This window comes from Falco naumanni, chromosome 3 (assembly GCF_017639655.2).
Source record: "Falco naumanni isolate bFalNau1 chromosome 3, bFalNau1.pat, whole genome shotgun sequence".
NCBI classification, from domain to species: domain Eukaryota; kingdom Metazoa; phylum Chordata; class Aves; order Falconiformes; family Falconidae; genus Falco; species Falco naumanni.
Window position 1 is genome coordinate 41,711,752 of NC_054056.1, and position 14,881 is coordinate 41,726,632.

Here is a 14,881-nt window from a genome sequence, read left to right on the forward strand (position 1 = left end):
AACCAACAAACCTGAAATTATAGCAGGAGAAGGTTGTGAATAGAAGTTAGTTAATGTGGTTAGGTTTAGTTAATAGCAAATACACATTTTTAACCACATAAATCCTTTCCCCATTGTAAGCAACCTAGAAATTGCAATTTAAGCATTAGTCCCTGTAAGAGAGCTTGCTTACTGTACAATTGCAAAATTCCTGGCTATGTAATTATAGCAATTGGATCTGTGTAGCCTCAAGCTCACAAATTCCTTTTATTTTGCCATCCACAGAAAAAAAAAGGAAAAAAAAAAAAAGGAAAAAAAGAAGGGAAATGAGATTTTCAGGGCTTGCCAGACCATTTCTTTGAGTCCCAGAGCACCCCTTCTTCAGAAAGTTGTTTTGGGATTTAGCACTATGTGTCCTATTGTTTTTCTTTAGGAATCTGAAATAACTGAGCAAATGATACCAGTGTAGTTGGAATGTGTGAAAATAATGAATAAAAACAATGAGTAGTTTTGAGCAAATATGCCATTTTTGATCCATACATTAGCAAATACCACTGAAGAGGCTGAATTTGCTTCAGAAAGGCAGCATGACTCCATAAGTGGGGCATTTAACAGGGAATGAGGATATTGTGCTTGGATCTGCCCATGGCCACATAGCAAATCCCTGACAACTTTCTGGTTCATCTTTTGTTTCTCTTACTTATCTTGTGTCATGCCGAGGAGCCTCCCCTGTGACTCAGTGCCAAACTGCACTTGTACAGCTTCTACAAGAGAGCAAAGACAGTTCCTGCCCTGGACAACCTGGAATTTTTGGAACAGCAATTTTAGTTTTCTTTGTGGTTTTAGAGACTGACATGTAGGAAGTCTGTGATGTCAATTGAGGCTTGCAAGGAAAGAGTGAAAGAAGTTACTAATCATCATCACAAAGAAGCCATCTGAAAGAGCATGTGCATATGGATACAGGTTTATGTAGCTTTAGCTGAGGTAGTTCATATTATTTCTGAATTATGAAGTAGTGACCTCCCATGTATGTAGAAATACTGAAGCTTGCCCTTCGTCTTGTTATCTTTCAACCCGTTCTGTTCTGAAAGATAGATCCCTTCAGGGATTTTTTTACTTTATCTCCCAAAACTTACTGAAGTCAGAGAATTTGGAGGTTATTTGGCCTTAAGACACCTAGAAAAAGGAATTGGGAGTGTGATGGAGAAAGCTAAACTCTTTCCCGACCTCTCCGTGGAAAAGGCTGTTGAGGAAACCCCTGCTTGACCATTCACTCCTGCCTTCAAACCGTGGTGTGGTCTGGAAGGTGGTGCAGAGGAGAGAGGGCCAGTGCAGCACAGCAGACAAGCAGGCGCATGATGCAGCGCTGGCCCAACGCTGACTCTCAGGAGCCGTGGGGCAGATGGAACACTGTCATGCCAGGTAAAAATATTCTGGAAAGGGAGCGTCCTCTTGCCTTAGAGAGAATTTCAGAGCATACGTGCAGGGTGGGGAATATGATGTACATTAACTGAGATGGGGAAATGGTTTAAATCCATCATGTGAATAGAGAAAGAGGAATTTCTGTGAATGACACTGTCATCAGGAAATTAAAATCGGTTTATTTTAAATGTGGCTAAAAGTGGACATGGCAGGCATCAGCATAACCCAGACTGAAGCTGATATGTCTCTATAATATGCTGGCACAGTCTTGAAAGTAAGAACTGTAGAACTCTGGAGATTTTGTTTTAAAGGTTGAGTATTGATTACATGCTTATTCTTCCATTCTTCCTCTTTTTTCCCCCAATAGTTTTGCTTTTCCCTAATATTTCATTCTATATATTTTGGACACGTAGCCTTCTATTTCCTCTCTTCTTTAGCAGTCCTCTTAAGTGAACTTTTTTCAAGATTTGAAACCCCAGGCCTAGTCTGCAATTAAACTGACATTAATAAGGGTATTTACCTGGACAGACTCAGTGGGCCAGAGCTTGTGTTCATGGACTCGGCTGTGGTGCGAACCTTCCCAGGCAAGATGCTAATTAAGATGCTTCCCAAAATCAGAGTTGCATGACTCATAGTCATCTGAGAACAGTGTCAGAGAAGCCAATACGATTATCCAGGGAAAATATAAAATGAGTCTTCAAGACCGTGTCATATTATATGACTGAAAAAAGCATCTGGGCAGGCTTCACCAGCTTACAAACCAAATTTGAATCAAAACGTTAGCTAATTTATGTAAATGTACCTTCATTGTACGGAGCTGGGTGATGTTGCCCAGCATGCTGGTCAGGGTGACCCAGCTACAGCCATTCCTCACTGTGAAGTTTTTGCTTTTTGTTTGCTGTGCCAAGGAGAGTGAAGTTGTAGAAACAGCATTGCAGAGAAGCGACTCACTGCCTCCCAGATGCTGCTGCCACTAAAACTCTCTTCATCCTACCTCTTTCTCTAATGAAAATAATTTGTGCTATACTTAGAATTACCCTCTCTTTCAGCATTTTCATGAAAGAGAAGTAGAGCTCTTGGGCTGCTCAGCCCAGCAGAACTAGCAGAAAGGGAAACTTAATGAGCTTTCTGTGTAAGTAACTTTCCACAGATCTGTAAACATTCATTTAGAAGTGGTGGGAAGGTGTAGCAGAGCTCTTGACTTGGGCATGACACTTTTCCAGTCAGTATGGTACAGACAGGCCAGACTTTTGTAAAGGCACGCAGGACTAACAAGGAGATGGCAGAAGGAACACTCCGTGCTTGATCTAGTGCAGCAATAAAGAAAACAGAAAGCTGTGTACATGGCATGTTCCCAGTTTTCCTTATGCAGCATGTGTCATACACAATGCCATGAGGCTTCACCATTGCAACAGCCTGTGCCTCTCCCATGCATCGTACCCAGCTCTTCTCCCAGCACCCACAGCTGGCACTGCAAGTGATGGCAGCGAGGAGTGCCTGCTGCCTTTGAAACACTGGCTTGCATGTGGAGCTTCAGCTAGTAACTGCTGAAGTTGCTCTTGAATTAAGTTAGTCCCTGCAGTGACCAAAGGTCCTTAGAAAACAACTTTCAAGTGAGTTATGTCTGTCCTGACTACTCAATACCAGGGTTTCTATTTCCAGAAGGCTATTTCTATTTTCATGTATATAATACAGCCAAGCTATAATCAGAAGAATTATATCCACTCACAGTCCTCTCTATAAATACTTAAGACTATATGAGATAAACTTTATTAACAACGTCCACAACTATCTTTTAGCTCACAGACTGGGTTAAACTTCTACCACTTTTAAATAGATTTTTTCAGTATAGCCTTTCACCGAAATTTAGAAAGTTTCCATGGTTAGGAGGCAGTGGTATCTCAAGGTTTCATTTTTAAGAATTTCATAGTTACTTATGTAATTCTCATTTCACATTTGCATCATCTGATGCACCTTTCAGTTAATCCTGATTGATAGCAACATAAATGAAAACAGGATTTGGTTCTGTATTTATATCAAAACTAGTACCCTACAGATAAAGACAAATATGTGTGTACTTATGCAAAAGTAGAAAAGTAGCAGGGTTGGTGCTGCTGCAGTTTCTATTGAGTTATGTAATTCATGATTGCCTTAGTTGAGCAACATCTTAAAGCACGTGAGGATTTGCATGCGTGTGAAAACTCACCAGTATTACACCTAAATTCCTTAATTCTTTAGAAAAAATAAGACCTTTGACATTAGAATTCTTCGTAAACTGAACAGGGACTTGAACAGCTGCATGCTGTTTACTTACTACATGCACGCTCAGAGGCCTACCTTTTATTCGTTCCCACCCCAAATGTAGACCTCATGAACCTGCTGAAATCACTGAATTACAGTAACATGAGACTCATACCTCTGAGGGCTAGAGTTTTAATGGATGTTATTGTCAGGAAAGCATTTGAAGAAGGCAGATGAAGTCTGAAGACTGATGTATATAAAGCCTTGTATGTAATTCAGACCTAGGTTATAAGTGTGAGGATGTAAATAATGAAATAACTTACCTTGAGAATTCTCTCTGGCCCTATTTGAATTGACATAAGGTACAATAAATTTTTGGTAGCCACCACCATGTCACGACACGATCAGTGGTGTGAAGGGTGGCTTCCCCATCACCCACCCCTCTGAGGCCAGCAAAGGCTTCTTAACTCTCCCTTCATGCATTTCAGACAATTTACACCTTGATGTCAATAAGTGATGAGGCAGTAATGCTTTTCTCTCGTTTTGCTAACATACCTTGAGACCAGTCCTGCTGCTTATCTCTTTTTCCACAAGATACGGGTTAGCTGGGTATGGCAAAGAAAGAGGAAGGGAGGTCTTCCAAAGATGTCTGCTGGTACTAATCCAGGAGAACTTGGGTTGAGATGAAGTACACAGTTGGTTCACCACGGTGTCATTGGACAGATGCGGTCACATGGGGACAAGACAGGGTAACACTTCTTTCTTTGGAGAGGATTGCGATCACCTTCCTCACCCTGGTCCTGTAAGGAAAACTCTCCTTGAATTAACAAGGAAGGGATTGGATAAACTGCTCAGCAAAGAGAGGTGGAGAAAATATGAGTTATCTGGAGAACATCACTGGCCTGATCCAAAGCCTACATTAATGAGAGGTTTTCTACCAACTCCAACTGGTTTTTCCAAATCATTCACTTCACTTGCAAACATGGGCAATAATTACTGGGTGTTTTACACAACCTTTCTTCTCTCATTTCCTCACCTCTTCCTCTTGAAGGTGAGGTTAATTACATCTTAATGGTACCTCCAGCCACTTGTACAGGTGCTACATGAATCTTCACAGGAGCCTGCTGTTTACTGGCCCCTAAAGGACAACATGAAGGTAAAAAATCTGTCATGTGCTTTAAATGCCCTATACCTGACATGAGGTGGTTGATGAATCTTTGAAACCTTTTTATTTCTCTGTCTTCTGGCTTGCCAGCTGTCCTCAGCCTGCAATCTCAGTCTAGGAGAGGGTACAAATTATGATATACTTAAAATGAAACAACACTCCCTTTCTTCAGGTGAGTCATCTGCAGGTATCCAGAAAATGCACAGTGTGAAAATTACCTCCGGTTCAGGGCATTAAGAATAATACAAACTAGCTCCTTAGAGTTCCTGTGGAAAAATAAAATGTGGCGTACCTCTAACTTACAAATACAGAAAACTAATTTCCTACTGTTAGCAGTCACAGACTAGAATAACCAGATTACAAAGCTTCCTGTGAATCTACAACACAGGGTGGTGCACTGCCGCGTTGCTTCAGGGACAGCCCAGAAAGCAAACCGTGATGCAAAGGGCTGTGCTTGGTTCCTCCTCTGCCCCCGTGGCAAGAGCTCTCCCCGCAGCAGCCAGCTGCCCAGCCTGCTGGCACAGCGCCCTTCTGCAGCACAGCAGGCAGCAAGCCAGAGACCCACCTTTTCTCCACCTTCTCGTCTCTCAGCACAGATGGATGACGAGGGAAGAAAACAACAGTCGTGCAGAGACCCATCTTTTCTCACAATGCAAGTGTCCTTCAAAGGCCTTACTAGCCATGAAGGGTCTAGAGCAAGGGTCCTCAAACTACGGCCGGCGGGCTGGATACGGCCCCCCAGGGTCCTCAACCCGGCCCCCGGTATTTACAGACCCCCCCGCCGGGGGTTGGGGGGGAAACCAAGCAGCCGCAGATGGCTGCCTGCCACTGCATCCACGCGCCGGCCCCCTGGTTAAACAGTTTGAGCACCCCTGGTCTAGAATATAGACCGCAATCTCTCCAGTAAATATGCACATGTCCATAGAGATTTAAAGGAATACATTGGTTTGTTTGATTTTTATACTTATTCATGATCTGATGAAATATTAAAGGAACCCACAGATTTACATACAATTTTTCCTTTCACTGGAAGATAACAAATGAAGGTGTAAATCCTCCTAAAATGCATTATCTTAATGTCTGCCATAATAATTATTATGGCGGTGCTTTCACAGCACTGGCTGGTGTTTTAAAACTCAGTGTCACAAAAGCCACGTTAAGTTTAGTGATAACAACTGAACTGAAATGCATGTGGAAATCTTTGCAAATTTTCACTCAATACGGCTTTTGAAACCTGTCTACAGTTTCCAAAGGAAAATGAAAAGTCAGAGAGTGATGTTTCAGTTGTTCACGCAGTTTGCATTTGCCATGCCGTACTGACCCAGTGGATATGAGGCAAGGGCCCACTCGAGTCAGCCCCTGTAGGTGCCCACAAGAGTAACCAGCCATGAGTCTTGCAGCAACCTCTGTGGCCTAAGCCATCACTTCTGTGAAGGTTTTCTCAGAAGCCTGTCCTTGTTCTTGCATGTGCAGCAGATGACCTCGGGTCCTGCCCTGATGTGGAAGCATGTTGGGCTCTCCCACAGCAGCCTGTGCTCACCGCTCCAAAACCCTCCTCTGCCGGGTTGCTCAATCCCAGCTGAGCTGCTGCCAAGGTCACCAAGTACCTTAAACAGCTGGAGGGCCTCCAGGGCATGGTCACCCCGCTGCAGGTACAGCATTCCGTTCTGTGAGATGTTTAAATCCTAGCATTAGGAGAATATTTGTGCAACTTGAGGTGTGGCATCTGTAACCCTTTGGAAAAGAGCACTATTTGCAAGAGCATCACTGCAAATCCACAATACCTTGCTACCATGTTTTCAGTTTTAAGGTGGTTCCTTAGAAAATTATAAAATATGGTTCATTTGTACATTACAGTTGGATTTCCAAACTGCTGTCTAATACAGATCTTGAAAGCTGTTACCCTACTGCTTTACGAATACCTCGTTCCTTCCTGGTGAATAGAGACTAAGCATGGCTAAACCTGGCATTTTCAGATGGTTGTAACATAAACTGTAAAATATATACATGTATCTATACATATATAATTTTATGACTATAGGGGTTTGTTTTCTTTAGGGTGGAGTATTTTGCATACTGACTTACTTGAAAGCTCAAGATGCCTATGGCTTCTCCTGAGACCTGACCTGGAGCACCACATACAGCTCTGGGGCCCTCAGCACAAGACAGCTGTGGACCTGCTGGAGTGGGTCCAGAGGAGGGCCACGAAAATGGTCAGAGGGCTGCAACACCCTCTATGAAGAAAGGCTGAGAGAATTGGGGATGTTCAGCCTGGAAAAGAGGAGGCTTCAGGGGGAACCTTTCAATACTGAAAGGGGGCTTTAAGAATAAAGACGGGGAGAGACTTATTACGAGGGTCCGTAGTAATAACACAAGGGGTCACAGTTTTAAACTACAAGGGGATAGATTTAGATTGAATGTAAGGAATAAATTCTTTACTGTGAGGGTGGTAAGCCACTGGAACAGGTTGCCCACAGAAGCTGTGAATGCCCCACGCCAAGTGCTTAAGCATGGATGTGTATTTGAGCAACCTGATCTAGTGAAAGATGCCCCTGCCCATGGCAGGGGGGTTGGACAAGATGATCTTTAAAAGCCCCTTCCAACCCAACCCTCTCTGTGATTCTTGAGTGCCCAAGTGAGGATTTGGGTATCTGTGTTAGTGCACTCGGATTCATCAGCAAACTGAGGATATTTGAGGTCAGCTCGTAACTGAACCCCAGGATGCCGGATCCTTCCTTACTCCTAAATGGAAGTTTTTCAAGGGAAACAGAATAGTAGTCCAGCAGCTGAGCCAACAGAATAGATAGGAACTAGTCCTTTGTTTAAATTTTATCATAGAAGCTCAAAATGAAATCAGTGGTTCTGCAGTTGTCTGGTAAGCAGCAGCATGATCAGAAAACAGGCTGTGGAAAACTCAGGGAAGGAAATTTTGGTGAGCATGATTTCTTCAACAGTCTTGTGACAGTCTGTAACAAGAAAATGGCCAATGAAAGTCTTAATAACATTTCAATTATTGCATTAAGTCTTGGAAAAGGCTAATGATTGAGAAAGGGAATAGATAAATCAGCAGGAAAACAAACCCAAAACAAAACAACAAAAATTCTCTAAGGTCTTATTGCAAAACTAGGTTTTAGAACATTTGTATCCAGCACTTTCTCCACTGGGAGGCCTCTGTCACTGCTCCCTGGGGACATAGGGCTGACACTCCCAATATGCTGCTCTGGGATGAGGGGTAAACTCCCTTCCCAAGGTGGCGAAGAAAGCAGGGTGTTACTACATCCTGGAAAAGAGAACAGGCTGGCTTTTTTTAAATCATGATATCTGTGTTTGTAATCCCCAGCTATGCTCTAAGTAAAGCTGAACATCTTTAGCTTCTTACTTAAATGGGAATGAAATGCATGGGCATGAAGAAGATGCCCTGGGGAGGTGGACGATGAAAGATCCTGCTAACACCATCATAAAAATGAAGCTGCAGCAGGAAGCTGAAAGGATGCCGTGGGTAGATTTGTTATTGGAGCTTCCAGTTTTGATGAGAGAGGTGCAAAAATAAGCAAAAGGATTTTGAATTCCTGAGCTCATGGCTGCTTTGATGAGCTGAAGTGACCAGGCTGAACCCACTGGCAGTCAGAGGTTTCACCTGTTATGTCAGTGGCATGAGGATTTCAGCTGCTTGTGAACGACTTGTATTTTTGTCTCTTGCATGCCCAGGCACTCTATGTTTAAAAAAAAAAAAACAACCCCAAAAAAAAGAAAGAAAGAAAAGAAAACTACCTAGACAGCAGAATGATCCTTAATTTAGTCCCTTTGAGTCCTGAACCTGATGGCTGGGCCCAGAAATCAAAGAATAACCTCCCTGCCCGACAACTCTGAGCCCCAGCGAGGAGGGAAGCCCCACCAGATGGGCTCTTTCGCCATCCAGTGGGGGGAGGGGGTGGTAGAGACCCCCAGTAGATGTGCCCTAAATATTTTGTTTTGTACGTTGTGTTACTACATTTGAGAGGTGCTGCTGAGAAATGGAGTTTACAAACTGGGGAAAAGTTTACAGCTGTAACAATGATACTTACAGTTTTGCAATCTGGGTAAATGGCTGTCCCAGCCTAAGGCAATAGCTCATGTCCAGCTGCAAGTGCAAGGTTGGTGGTTATGCTTAGCTAGCTTGGGTGGGGGTCACGAGATAAGTTCTGCAGACTGTATGAACATAAGAGGCTGAAAACACAATTTCTCTGCCTCCTTGAAGATCCATGTCCAGCTCCCTATTCAGTTCAGTTCAGCCGGTGGCTGTGGGTAGTTGTCAGCATTAAAGCACTACAGAAGTCCTGCAGCCCCAGGAGTCACTCAGGTGGCTGTGCTGGGTTGGGAGCAGCCGGCTGAGAGCCGAGGGGCTCTCAGCAGAGCTGCCAGGGCCTGTGGAGCTGGAGCTGGCTGTGCCCACTCTGTGGAGGCATGGCCAGCAGGGAGCTGAGCAGCTAGCAGAGCATCACTTTACCTAGCAGTTGATTGTCCAGCGAATCTTAGCTTTCGCCTCCTGCAGATGATGGGAAAAGGTCTAGCCTAGAAATTACTTCCTTAGAGGAGAAGACTATGAACTGTTATAGTTAAAGAATAACTATGTCAGTCAGTTACTATCGCTCTGTTTATCTACCTGGTCAGGTTTTTGTTCTAGCAGAAAAAAAAAACAACAAACAAACAACCAAAAAAATCCTTTGTTAACGGTTTGATTCAGGTTTGCCAATAGGAAAAATCAGATAGTTCAATATAATTTTCCCAGTTGTCCAGGTGTGGCCTCAACTGACTGCTTTCGAAGCAGCTCCCTTCGATTTGAACCTAGACATTGTTGCTGCCAGTTCAGGAGGTTTACCTCTGAACAACAGGAGCAGTGTTTCAATGAAATGACCGTACTCTTCTTTTTCCCTGCTAGCACTGGTATGTAGGATGGAGGATATGTATACAGTCTGAGGATATACTAAGGCGCTGTAGTATATGTTGTTAGATAGAAAAGGAAGCAAATAGAGAGATTCTAGGGAGAAGAAAGGGCAATGTACTAAAATAACTAAATACCATCCCAGACTCCAACAGACTCCTTGGCTCTGAGCAATTATGAATTATTCTCGGTACATGGGATGAAACTTAATTTAGACTGCAGTTTCATAGTCACTACAAGGTAATCTAAGTTGGCACGGTTTATGAAAGAAGCAATCTCACTTTCCTGTCTGTCCCCAGCAAATCTGTTCCCTCTTTTTTGCCCTCTTTTCCCTCCCCCTTCATGCACATAGCAACTTTATTTATGTCTGTGTGGCATGCCGTGGGGCAGGTAGTTTGCCCAGGGGGACAGCCCCACTACTCCTAAACATACTTACAGCCTACCCGTGCCCCCTTCCAGGTTACAGTCATCCTGATAACAACGGGTGTGTGTGTGGGGGGGGGGGCGGGGGGCGAAACCTTAAACAACAGAGAAGTGTCTTGTTAACCCAGATAGATTTCCTGGTTTGGTTTGAGGTGGGGTTGGAGGATCGTACAGTGCCACCTTCAAGCAGGGATGACAGTTCAGCAACATACCCCAAGTACTGTGAAACGGCAGGAGTAAAGACACTTGAACTTGAAACATCCTGGAGTCTGCACTAATTCCAGCATTTGCTAGCTTAATGTTGGTTTTGTGTAACACATTAACTTCTAGAGGTCACAGCCCATCAGCCCTGATCCACTGGTCATTTGTCCAAATACAGGCAAGCAAAATGCTATCTATTGTAGACACGGAGAAAAAAAGTGCTTTTTTCATATACGTATTTTAAAATTGTTTGGCCCGTTAAGATATCAACACCCTTCCATCCCTGTGTTTATTTTTGGATATTTTAATGGGACATTGGTCTCATTTAATGTTTTGGAGCTGTTAATCCTATGTCAGGGAGCCCAAGCTAAACTCAGCAAACCCAGGCAAAGTATGTGCCCCTGTGCATACGCCTAATTCTACTTTTCCCGAAGTTTATAAGTATTTTAATGACTGCAACCTCAATCTCACAGCTTATTCTATGCTTGTTTTAAGGGTAATCGCACAAGACAAAATATTACTATAATGCAGCAGCATTATTTAGGATACTTAAAACCAAATTAAAGATGAAGGAGTGGTGAACAAAAAGTCCCCTGGGAACATTTCTGAGGTCATATGCTCATTTTGCAGGAAGCTGGCTTTCTCCTGCATTAGAAGAGTTGAACAACTGGAAGTTTAACTTGGGTGTAAATTTTACTAAGATCTGCTCTTCACTGCCAGAGTTATGCAAAGGGTTCTCATGTAAACAAGCACTGTTTACAGATATCTTCTCAGTAGTAGCACTCTTGTTAAACATTAATTCTTAGGAATGTGTATATGGTCCAACCTTTTTACATGCTATTTTCATCTGTTAGCAATTTGTAAGGACACTTTTGATAATTTAGGATCAAAGCATAGATTTGGGAGAAAGTCTGCTACACAAAATGCAAAAACACGTGAAAGAATAAACTTTTTCTTTTAACTAAAGATGCCCTGAAGTTTGTGGTACAGACATTGAATTATTAGGAAAGCGAAAAGATACTGACAATTGGTCCCGCCTGGTATATTTGCATTCTGCCAGTGGAGGTGAACAGACACACAAGGTAAAAACAAGGTGGCAAAAAAGGTTAGGAAAACAGCATAAAGATTTGGGACCATTTCTAGGGAGACAAACAAGCAAGTGTACTATTTTTAATGTAGGGTTCCTGTCAAGAGTACCATGAGTGACCTGTCTCTGTTCTACCTGTTGGTCGCAGAGAGCTAGAGTGAACACCCACATGTGCTGGTGTCTCCCTAGGGAGTGTGCAGCAATAGTTACATGCACGCTGAATTTTCTTTGTGTCTTGCGAGAAGAGGAAGTGAATCAGAAACTCCCAAAGAGACTCAAGGAGGAAAAAAATAAAGGAGTTACCTTCCTGCCAGCAAGCAACCCTGCCTGGCCTACAACTTGAGAGGGACACTTGGACAAATGCACCTCACTGTCCAAACCACAGACAGAGTTTGGGTGGGTTTTTTTGGGGTGGGAGTGATTTTTTGGTTTAGTCAAGGCCTGTTATTTTGGAGTGCTTTCATAAAATCACAGAATAGTTTGGGTTGGAAGGCAACTTTACTAGTCATCTAGTTCAGCCCCCGGCAAAGAGCTGAGGCATCTTCAACTAGATCAGGTTACTCGCAGCCCTATCCCACCTGACCTTGAATATTTCCAGGGATGGGGCATCTACCACCTCTCTGGGCAACCTGTGCCAGTGTCTTGCCACTCTTATCATAAAAAACACTGTCTGTGAAGCAAGCCCACCAGACTGTCAGCAGGGTATCACATCCTCTAGCAACTGCGAGGACCTACTGCTTGTTATTTACAGTATGTTCTGCTTTTTGCTTACCCTGGGTTGGTCACCACTAAGAAAAATTTCCAATTTTCAGAGTCTTTGGCTATTTATCAGTGTTATCCTGGGCTGATCTGCTCAGTATCTAGAGGCTTCCAGGAAAAGATACCAGTAGAGTTATCTGTCAAGAAGTATTACATCTGATATCATTACTTATCAGTGAAAGATTTAGTTTGATTATTTTCTGGGAGAATGGGGGTACACTGAGATCTTGTCTGTGGGAAAGCAAATCAGTGACCATGAAAAAAAATGCACACATGGAGTGCATAAATGACAGCATGTTAAAACATTCACATAAGGAGATTCAGACTGACCCTAGCAGGCAGAGGTATCTGGGATATACATGCAGAGCGAGTATGTCATTCAGTGAAGCACAACACACACAGGAAAAAGTTCAATGTGGTGTCCCGGAGTCAGAGCTGGTCCATAGTTTTTAGGGTCTATAATCTCAGAGTGTGTGTGAGACATGTTGCTACTGCAGCATCTTTTGAGAGCCTGATTCTCACTGGGGACATTTTTCAAAGTGCACATAGTAGGGAGAAATTGCCCTCCTACATCTGAAGTCCAGAAAAATTCCTCCAGGAGCTGCAGCAACTCAGGAACAACTGAGTTTTGTCTGCCAAACTGGAACAAGTTCAGAGGGAGCACTGCTATGATCAATTCCTTACATAAACCTCAGTTAAGGGAATGGCAAGAAACTGTCCTGCCACCAAACAGAAAAATGCTTAAGGGGAAACAAAGCAGCCACTGCATGAATGTCTAACAATCTACTCATTCTCAGTAGCTTAAGGGCCCCCAAAGGCCTGGTGGGAAATACAGAAGAAATCAAAACCAGAGATCAAGCTGCTGTGCTGAGCCGTAGTGTCATTTCTTCTAATATCTGCAGGCACAAACAGCAGCTGCAGTTAAGTAGACAGCTTTACGAAATAACTTCTTAGTACAAGAAAGCACGAGAAAAGTAATTTTCTTTTCTCACATTCTTTTTGCCATATCTGTTACTCCAGTTACAAAACTGCTGTGAAATGTAATAATAGAAGACAACCCTGTGTAGCAAGGACCAATAGAAGTTTTAAAAATCCTCATAACTGGATCTCAAGCAAGTCCCACATAGGTTGAATTTCTCTGAGCATCAAACCACTGGGCACACGTGTTGGATCCTACCGCCTCAGGGCTGGTAAAGCCTCTGAGCACAAGTCTTGGTAGAAACTAAATGCAAAGCAAAATTTGAAGCTTTGTTTCATACTAAATCTGTCATAATTCAGTACTTGGTCTTGTGTACATGGTGATGTAAATGGCTAGGACCCCCACAACAGTTATTCTACATGCTGTGCAAGGAAATACTGTCAAAATTCGGGGGGATGGGTGGTGTGGAGAGGGGAGGGGAGAAAACAGCTTGTGGTCATGGTTTTAAGCACACCTCTAGTAACATTTCAGCATGTCCTGGAGAATGGCTGGTTGGAGGAATTAGCTAGAAGCATTGATTTGTTCAAATGAGTTCACATTTGGGAAAACTCGGTAGACGACATACCAAAAGGCTCCTAAAAGTTTTAAACAGCCAGGAACATGAGAAAGAGCTAACAGTGTAACACCTGTCCTGATGAATCTGGGAACAGAGGGCAAAGGAAAAATCAAAATCACAACAATGCCTAAACAGATGCCTTCATAAAACACTTACTTATGCCTCTGCTTTTGAAATACTAGAGTACAAAACTTCCTGAGGATTTAGTGGGAACTTGTGGGATTCATCCAGAATTAAGCTACAGTTGTAAAGCTAACGAAAGGCAATTTGTGTACATTGCCTAAGTCTTAAACCTTCTGAGAAGAAACTTTAGCCTCTTTTAGAAATTAATAGGACAAAAAGGTTGGACAGGATCTATTTGTACCTCTGAGATTGTAATTTTTCATGCCCAGGACAATCAAGAATGTTTTGCTTCTTTTTCTCTAGGGGCTGTGTTGCACAGAGCAATGCACCCAGCTCTGGGCAGGAGAGTTTTCTACGAAGGCTGTGCCCAAAAGCTTCCCAAGAGGCCAGAGCAGCACCAGATGAAACCCAGGGCTATCCTGTTTAGCAGCCCAGTAAAAGGAGAATGAAAGCTTTTGTAACTATTTGAATAAACCTTAAATGTTATGGGTACCTCTTCTCAGTATGAAAATGTCTTTTATTACATAAATTCAAGTCTTTTTCTCATGTCTCATGAGATGCATGTTTTGCTAAGCTACATAATAAGCCGCACCCTAAGCTAGACCGGCTTGCACAGTAGAACTGGATGTTCATTCAGTGGCTATACCAAGAAAAATATATTGATCTCACTGCCCTAGCTCATGCTAAGGGAAAAGAAAGTTTGTGTGCAAACAGAAGCTAAAGAGGATCTTCCTAAAGAGGTTGGGTGAGAAATCTGAGTAACGAGTAAAACATTTCTTCATGGACAAAATGTATTATGCGCGTGAGAAATGAACCCCAAGCTATTTCCCGTATTATCACAGTGCTTTTCCTTCATGTGTGGCAACACGTCTTTATCAATTCTTTATCACCGTCATGTTAGGGGTCAAATGTGGCACTTAAAACCAGCAAAACATACTAAAGCTTCCTCATAAGTCTCAATTAGGTACAAAATACCGTAAAAAACAAATTCCTTAACCATGGTTCCTCTCTGCAGTTTAAGTTAG

The 14,881-nt window shown here is 42.9% G+C and overlaps 1 protein-coding gene across 1 annotated transcript in view; it reads right to left on the reverse strand.

Moving 5' to 3' along the window:
• The window catches only part of COBL (cordon-bleu WH2 repeat protein), a 208,189-nt gene that overhangs the window by 162,883 nt on the left and 30,425 nt on the right, over positions 1–14,881 (reverse strand). Inside the window, exon 2 of the mRNA XM_040585927.1 lies at positions 4,198–4,442. The gene's annotated coding sequence lies outside the window, so the exon portion shown is untranslated. The remainder of the gene's footprint in view (positions 1–4,197; positions 4,443–14,881) is intronic.